At 39.5% G+C, this 9,292-nt stretch overlaps 1 non-coding gene across 1 annotated transcript; it reads right to left on the bottom strand.

Annotated features, from left to right (window-relative positions):
* Positions 1-6,045: 6,045 nt before the first annotated feature.
* Positions 6,046-6,211, bottom strand: LOC143820073 (U1 spliceosomal RNA). Its single transcript, XR_013225224.1, has one exon. It is a non-coding gene; the product is annotated as a U1 spliceosomal RNA (small nuclear RNA).
* Positions 6,212-9,292: the final 3,081 nt, after the last annotated feature.

The following is a 9,292-nucleotide window of genomic DNA, read 5'->3' as shown; positions in this document are numbered from 1 at the left end:
GTAGAACAGGCAAAGCACTGTATCTAATTGCAAGGAGCTGGCCCCAGTACAGAGAGCAAATGGGAGGGGTCCTCTTTAAAATTCTATTTTTGGATAAAAAGAACTCCCCTAAAGTGAATAGCAACCTCTGTGCATGCAAGAAGCCAGTTCTTGTAATCTGAATGTCATTTTGGATTGGCAAGGCTATTCAAAATGCTGTGCAAAAACCATGGCAGCAATGAAGGAGAGGCAGCCAGGACAAGGAGGAGGAGTAGGCAGTGTTGCCAAATAGGAGAAGGGGCTTATTGCAGGAATCCTCACCCAAGCACAGGTAGCAGGTGATAAGTCAATAGCAAAAGTACTTGGGCCTTTGAGCCAAGTATGTTTAGATAAGTACTCTGGCATGAGTAAATAGGTTCAGAGTGGTAGTTTAAACATTTAGCATCTACTCCTAAATGGGATACCATTATATTACACTAGCCTGAAAGTCCGTCGCATCCAGGAATGCAACAGGTGCTAGAGGCGCCCCCCCCCATGGTGTCACCACCGCCCTACCTGTTTGCACTGCTGGCAGCTCAGTCGATGTCCCTGCAGCCAACCAGCCTGCTGCATGAGTGGCAGCAGCCATGGAGCTGGTGGCTGTGAGGCTGCATGTGCGCCTCATGGCCGGCTTGTGGGGGCGGGTGCTCCAGGGGCTGGCTTTGCTGGGCGCACTTGGATTGGCCCGTGGAGCCTGAAGCAATGTCCAGACACTGGGACGGGTCTTGGACACTGCTCCACCCACAGTGGCTCTTTCAAAATATATAATGGTTAAGGATAAGGATGTGAAAAGTGGACTCTTTTTCTTACACCATCAACTCATTACCATTTCTTTAACTCTCTTCTCAACTCATTGATTAAAAGAGTCCCTCTCCCTAAATTAAGAAACTCTCTAAAGCAACTAAATCTCTAAAGTAACTAAAATCAGTATAATGGGCTCCATCCATGATTATTGTACCCAATTACCCTTCTCCATTTAGAAACTAGACAATACGTATTCACAGCTAGACAGCAAAATGCACACACAAACTGCTGTTGTGTTAATAGTTCCTTTACCTGGAGCTGTTTGTGTTGAGTGCCAGTTAGAAATCTTGACTAACAGCTACAAGCTGTTTAAGACTCAGGCTGGATCAAATACCTAATCATTGCTTGTTTCACCTTTCTAACTGAGTCCTAGTTGCTGCAGTGCATTTGTAAATCTGAATCAAGAACAATGGGCCTGTTGATACATATATGTTTGCAAAGTAGAATTGAAAACTTTCTTGTGACAGATGACCAAGATCTCAAATGGCAAACAGGCAGAATACCAAGAACAAAAAAAGAATTCTAAATGGAATCATACGTTCATTTCAGCATGACCTGCCCTAATCCTCTGGAAAACGTTTGTATAAAAATATTGAACAAGGTAGACAGCAGTGAAGGGGGAAAATAATGAAAAACATTACTCCAACGATTCCATTAGGGAATAAATGACATGTAAAATTGCTTCTAAATTGCTCTATCATTCCAATTTAACATGTGAAGTAGGGTACTTTTTTTTCAGGCATAAATGTTTGTCACTGAATTGCATGATTTACACAGGATGCAGGGTCTACTATTCCCTTAGAAAAGTACCAGGACATCAGCCAAACTTAAAATGCTATATTAAGTAACAAAAGATTAGACTTCTAGAATTTCCAAAGTAAGCACATCCTCACTATCTCAAGGCTATTTCTTCCAGGGCATGCCAAGCACAGGCATTGTTCAATGTTACAGATGTTTTATTAGAGGGGGGAAAAGGTGAACACTGTGCTATGATTGATAAGTACTCCTCTAAAAATGGACTGCACGCTTGGAAAAGAGTTCACAGTTGGCATTTTCAACCTTCCAGGAGCCATCTATAATCTTCCCAACAGGTAGCCAACAATAGATAATAGCCATGATTGCACATTTGTAATGCTCAAGAATAAAAGAAGGATATACATTGATATTATGCTGTCCAAGAGCTGTCAAAGCACAAAGAGATTCATATTGATGAGTTCCGACACAGTTAGTCCTGCAGAGGATCAGGCTACAATTTCCAGAACAACACTGCTGAACCAAAACTTTCAGAAATGAACAGAGACCATTTCCACATGAAGGCAGCCAAGGTGCACTGTCTCCTGGTTATAGATTCGTACCAACTTACCATGCGGTTTCCATCTTCCGGACAGGAGTCTCCTTTTGCTTTATCCCTCCCCCTTTTGACTTTTCAATAACTGTGACGTGGTGTCAGCCACCAATCACCTTTCAGTGCTGTATTCTCACATCCTAGCAGCCCCCTGAACCCCCCCCAACATAGAAAAATATATATTTAATTTGTTAAATATATCTTGGGTGATATGACCATATATGGTTATGGGGACCTGCTTCCCCTTCCCAGAATGGCCAATGATGGGCCTGGAGGGGGTGGAAAGCAGAGGGACCCCAGATGGGTGTGTATACAGCTATGCTTCCTAATCATATTCTGCACGATCATGCTACTACTGTGGTTTCTTGAAGGTGAATGTTTTAGGAATTTCTCAACAGTAAGAAAGTTGGGAAAGGCTGCCTTAAAAAAATAGGATCTTAAGTATTGGTCCATTGTATCTATTTCAAGTTTCCTTTTTCTGTGGAAGTATAGTAGTAAGCAATTATTCATATGTTTTTGACCCATTTCATTCATCCTTTTAATAATGTAGAAAATAGTTTGATTGTTATGATGGCCGATATCAAATTACCTGTGGACGGGGTATTCCCTGGTCTTTCAGGAATGTTTGATACAGTGGACCATTCAATTATTTTAAGGTGCTTGGAAGCCAGGGAATGTTTAAAAGGAATAGAGCTTATATGGCTTCAAGCTTTTCTGACTGATTGAACTGAGGCCATAAGTCTTGGGAACTGTGGTGCTTTTCTAGGGTCTATGTTTTCAGCAGTAATATTTAGATCACAGTAGCTTTGGAGTACAGAAGTGGCTGAGGGAAAATAAACTGAAACTGAATCCAGACAGAGCTTGATGGTAATTGGTAAGACCAAACCCCTGGAGAAGACTGGCCTTCCTACACTGGATCGAATAAGCTTGAAACTGGCTGCTTCTTTTACAGATTTGGGGGAGAGCTTTATTAATGAGAAAAATACATTAATGTGGTAGCTAGAAGTTTTTCAACTATATCAGGAAGAAGAAGAGTTGGTTCTTATATGCCAGTAGGAGTCTCAAAGCAGCGTACAATCACCCTCCCTTTCCTCTTCCCACAACAGAGGTAGGTGAGGCTAAGAAAGCCTGGTCAGAACAGCTCTATCAGTTCTTTGGTGAGTCCAAGGTCACCCAGCTGGCTGCATGTGGGGAAAGCAGGGAATCAAACCCAGCTCGAAACCCAGCTTGCCAGATTAGAAGTCCGTGCTTCTAACCATTACACCAAGCAGGAGCACATATACATCCACTCCGCTAACTTTTCGAGCTCTGCTGAACTAGGTACACTGATTGATGCTTCTGTAACCTTGATGTTAGTCTACTGCAATTTTCTCTATGTAGAGCTACCTAAGAAATATATGTTCAAAATATGGTGGCTTAACTTTACATGGGAACTCACTGGTATGATCATAATATAACTATTTTTAAGTATCTACTTTGGTTGCTGGTTTACTTCTAGATTCACTTCAAGGTGCTGATTTTCATGGCCTAGGGGACCCATATGCTCAAAGGGACTTCTTGTATGAGCCCATGTGGCAACATCATTTGTTCTAGTAGTTTCACCTGTCTATCACCTCCAAGAGACTGATTTAACCCGGCACTTCCAGGATTTTTCAGCTGGATGTTCAGCTGTGGCCCAAATAATTTGGAACAGATTACTTGAGAATATCAAGAAGGCCCAGGACATGGGTTTTTTTTTTTTTAAGAAGCATGCTAAATTTGTCAGTTTTTTTTAAAGGAAGAGATTAAGATCATTGAGTTTTTAAGCTTCATTAGTCATTCCCTTATAATATTTGACTATCATCTTTTTAATGTTCACACTATGCAAGCCAACTTGGGCTTAGTTGGAAGGAAAAAGTGAGCTAGAAAAGCATTACAGTGAATAAATAATCCTTGGTTCAGGTCTAATACTGGCATAATGCCACAAGTTATTACAATGTGACGGTGCAATAATCCACTCCTTTGTCAGCACAGTAGGCCATTGGAATGGACTGTCAGTGAAGCAGACAAGACTATTTAATGAACCTTCCAGGGGCATAATGCCGGGTTCCAGTGATTTCCAGCATATTTTCCCTGGTGAGCTGCTTGGTCACAATATCTTCTTTGTACCTTTTTCCAGATCGAAGCAGCCCAAAGGAGATACTAAATCCCAAATTTCTGAAAATATGGAAAGATACATAGCTACAAAAATACAAATAATATATTTTACATATAATTTTATGTGCCGATAAAAGTTTCCGAATCTGAGTCACATAGCTTTGAGCACTTGCTGGTATTCCTATTGTTAAGATTTGTTTCCTTTTCCTACCAACTTTTCCTTTTTTCTCAAAGCTTTGGATTTGGTGCTTCAGAACAGAAGACCCATATACAAATTTTGCTCCGAAGATTTTCATGAAGCAAATAAAGTTTCTAAGGTGCACTTGGATACCAATTACTGGTACGGATGCACAATATCAGTTGAGAGAGCACATTGGTAATCACAGTGTGAGCAGCATGACATCTGTGACTTCTCATTTAATTCAAGAGAAATGGGAGGGGGGGGCTGTTTCACAGAAGGACTACATGACTATCTCCTGTGCTGCACTGTGATTGTCTGCTCAGAAAAAGGAGACAATCTTTTCTTTATTAGAGGTAGCAATAGCAAAATCCATTGTAAATTACAAGCTGTGAACACTATTATTCTGGCATGACCATGAACAGCTTAATCGTTTTCAGCTCCGCAGGCTGCACATCATCATCTTGCTCCATCCATATGGCTTGGAAAGGTATTTATTGCCAAGACAGTGTGCTGTATGTTGAGATTTAAAATATCACAGCATAATCTAAGGCTGTGTTAATATAGGTTTTCTTTTTTTCGGATCACAGGTAAGGCATGATCCAGTTCCTACTGAAGTTAAAGGTAATGCTGGGTATACCTTCAGGCCAAGTGTATCAAAAGGAAAAGTGGACTGTTGCTGCTAAAGGTTTACAAGTCATTTGGGAATGTGTGCTTTGTAGGAAGATTCAATTTTCTCTCCGTGTGGAGTGTCTGGCCTCCTCCTGCCCCTCATAGTGATATCCACGTCAAATAGGATTGTGTTAAGAATCTAGACCTATCATGTGCTTTTAAAGAGGTATGAGTTCTGTGGGCCTGCTAAATTATTGATGGCTTACAGTTCCACATAGATTTCACTATGAAGTGATTAAAGTTAAACAAATAAAAATCAAGTGCCTCATGATGAGAGACAAATGGTTGTTTGACTCCATCTTGAGGCCTTTATGATAAAGAACCTTTATAATAGTCTGTCCACAATCATTACACACAAGCTCTTTAGAAATATTTCAAAGCAAACTATAAGGTACAACATTTTAAAATATGGATAGAATAAAGCTGCCCAAAGTCAAGAAACAGAAAGACAATCAACACTAGAGGGGAAAACATCATGTACTTCTGAGCCTAGCCCCAAATGTCCCAGTGTCTGATATTGTTTTAACAACAGATCCTAAATTTCTTTTGTTGAGCCCATTTTCTAGAACACTTGCAAATTATGAAGGACAACGTCTTGATGGCATAAACAACTGAAGTACAAGCTTGAGTCTATGTAAACAAAGGCTTCTGAATATGGGTTTCTTTCTGTGAATAAGCCCGTCACAGAGAACTGCTGTTAGGCAATAGTGTTACATCTTTTCTGGGGAAAACTCCGACATGACATCCCACAAACATGGCATCATTCTAGCCTAGGAATTGCTGGCAGGGGCTCATGGGAATTGTGATCCATGGACATCTGGAGGGCCACAGTTTGACTACCCCTGCTCTAAAGAATATCCACTTAGAATCTTTTAATATGCTAGTTGTTTAGCTAAGGTCTGCACTATTAATGCATACCCCACTATCATAAATAATGCAGTCAAGTTTACAGCATTTAGAGAAATTGCAGGGGTCAACACAACCACCGTTCAAAGAAGGAACCTCACTTTGGGGAAACTATCCTTGAGATCATGGTATCCCCTGTCCCAGGTGGTTTTACATTGAAATATTTTAAATGATAATTATGTATTTTATTTTTCCTCTGGAAATGTCTTGGTTTTATTTTTATGGAGTCATTGTTGTTGCTAAGGCTTATTCTCTGATTTAATAAAGATGGACAAGAATTAGCCATACATGCAATTCACTGACAATACAAATGGTTATCTAATAAAAAGGGAAACAGCACATAGTTTTAAAAAGTGATCCAGAAATTTTTTTTTCTGAAATATTTAAACAATAAAGGTGAGACAACTTTTTGACAACACTGAGATTTCATCTTAACCCGGGATATCATATAATTAAAGGTCTATCGAGGAAAAAATGAAACTTGTAAAAAAAGCTTAACTTTGATTAAGTCTCACTCTTCTCTTGTAGATAGACATAATTCATATTTCTCCTGAGCATGAAGATCCAGAAAAACTGAACAGAGATATGGAATTGAATATCAAAGGCAAGTCATAATCATTTACATCATCCAAATGATTAAACCAGATGATCAATTCCCTGTGACTCATACTATTTGCATTCAAGATACACCTGCTCATTGAAATGATCGCTTGAGCATACACAGCCAACGTGAGCCAACATTTGTTTGTTGCTTGGTTTTAAGTACGTGCGTACTGCAGAGAACTCTGCATAAAGAGATGCTGCACAATTGAGACCAACTGAATCGCACTACAGCATGAGAAAGAGCCAGATGTTGCTTTAGCAAAGCTAAACTACATGTTTGTTCTGTGGTTATAACGCTGATGGTCCCTCACATGAGATAACAACAACTCCCTCTCCCCATCCCTGAATTACCACCCTTGACATTAGAAATAACATCCCTATTGAATGGCAAAATTTAGCCAATCATTATCAGACAAAGACAAGGCTCATAAGGCAACCTGGATATCTTTTAAATGGTGCTGCTGTGTCTTCTCTTTTCCCTTTTATGCTGTTCTCTTGGCTTTTCATAACTTTAGTTGCTAGTATTCTTTCTAATTGATCTTTTTAGGGTCTTAAGGGCATTTTTATTCATGAGGCTTGAGATGATTCTTGTATCCATCAAGAGTTCCTTAATTATTTCCACATTGAAGTTGGTGAAATTTGAACATTTTAAAACGTTATATCAATAGACTGAATATAAAATCTAGTAATGTTCCTGTACACCATGTTCACTACATCTTCTGCATATACATCAGAGAACTTTACTGAATAAATAAGCTGGAGCTGTATGAGTGACATTAAGATGACTACCATGCAGTTATAATTGCATAATTTTAAAACACCCAATGGAAGATAAGGTGGAAACCAACATTTTCTAAATCACCATGTCATGTAGTCTTATTTCTGTTCTGTTGGGCACCTGCTCATAAAATCACTACCAGTACTCATGGTATTGGAAAGAAAAGTATCATGTGGATAGTGATGTGGTTATTTAACCAGCTGTCCTAACTCTGGAAGTAACCTACATTGTGAATCCTTTCCACATCATCTGGTTTTGTCAAATTGTATAGTCTTGGGAAAACCTGTTACAACAAAAGGTGATTATTAACAGTTCTGCGTCTTGCCTCCAACCCCTGGAATCACAGAAGAAAGTTACCTCTTGGATACACGGGGGAGACTATTGCTGCTTGTTGTGTCTCTTCCCTCCAGCTTCTGGGAGCTCAAAGAGAAGCTGCATTCAAAGAGGAAAGAAAAATCTGCCTCCCTGCTTCCCTTCCTGCCTGCCTTTTGAGAGATTTGTTGCCATCTGCTCATCCCCACACACATACCTTGGAATGATCCACTGGTGGCAGGTAGACTGGTTATAATCTGGATTTAAGTATTTGAGTTCTTTGGTAGTTTTTTGTAGTTGATGTGGACACTGTAAACCATTTTGAGTCTGTGCTGAGCAGAGAAAGGTCCTGTTAAAGTGCCCTAAAATAATAATACAGTAATATAGAATGCTTTACACATTTTGATACGGAGATTTCTATTATTCTGAACATCTTTTTAAGTGTGAATGAGGATGTGGTAATGCTTGCCAGTTTTCTCTTTTCCCTTCTACACCATCTGCCACTAGTGCAATAGAGCTCAAAATGTAGCTTTTTGAGTACAGGTTTGTAAAAACACTTAGTAGAAATTTTTATGGTCAGTCATGATGAAAACAAAGCTCTCTTGCCATTTATCAGAATTTCCACACAAGAAAGGCCTTCTGTCAGTAATCACTGCTCGAAATTGCTAGCACCATGACAAGACTTCTGCAAGCAACATCAGCAGGCCCTTGTCGACCATGTAAGCTGCTCACGTGGGACTGAAATTCATAAAGTATTTATGCTGGCAGAATCACTGAAAAGATTATTTGTCTGGATGACAATTTCTTTAATGGTGAACCATCATCCCGGGAGATCAGAACACAAAAGGGTTTTGAGAGCCCAAAGCAACCTTCTGTTAACAACATGTACACTGTGGATTTCAATGTCATGTTTCCCAAAGTAGGTTTCAGGCATTTCAGTTCTCCAAAGGGAATTTGGATACTTCAGGTTTAAGAAACCTAAAGTTGCAGCCACTATGCACAGCATGGAAATCCATAAAAACAGTTAATTCCAAAGGAGAATTCCCCCAGGGAATGGAAATATAAGATCTTCCATCATGGCTTCATAGCTACAATAAACTATTTCCCTTGTGTACCTCTAGAAGTCAAACAGGAGTGACGATTAGATTTGACAAATTAACTCTTAAGCCATTGGAAGGCCTTTTAATAAAGAAGTTGGAATGCCTCAATAAACAAACAGCTGCATTTGTTTTCCCTTGGATGCAGCCTTCTGAGCAGTAAAGTTTTAACAAAATACAGTACAGTTAACTCAATATTTAATTTTGAATTTTGCTACTAGCAGCTAGTTGTCACAGCTGCTGTTTTGATTTTTAAAAATGCCTAAAACAGAGATGTGGTATCATAGATGTTCTATTAATATAACTGAAATCCTGTTGCATCCCTATAGAGGAAAACAATCTTTATTAGAAAAAGGGATGAGACAATGTTTCAGGACAGAGGGGAGTGCAAATGCTCCAGTAAATGGCTCATGGGATTCTCATGATGGGCAAGCTCCCCAACC

This window comes from Paroedura picta, chromosome 10 (genome assembly GCF_049243985.1).
Source record: "Paroedura picta isolate Pp20150507F chromosome 10, Ppicta_v3.0, whole genome shotgun sequence".
NCBI classification, from domain to species: Eukaryota; Metazoa; Chordata; class Lepidosauria; order Squamata; family Gekkonidae; genus Paroedura; species Paroedura picta.
This window is presented reverse-complemented; position numbering and strand designations above follow the sequence as displayed.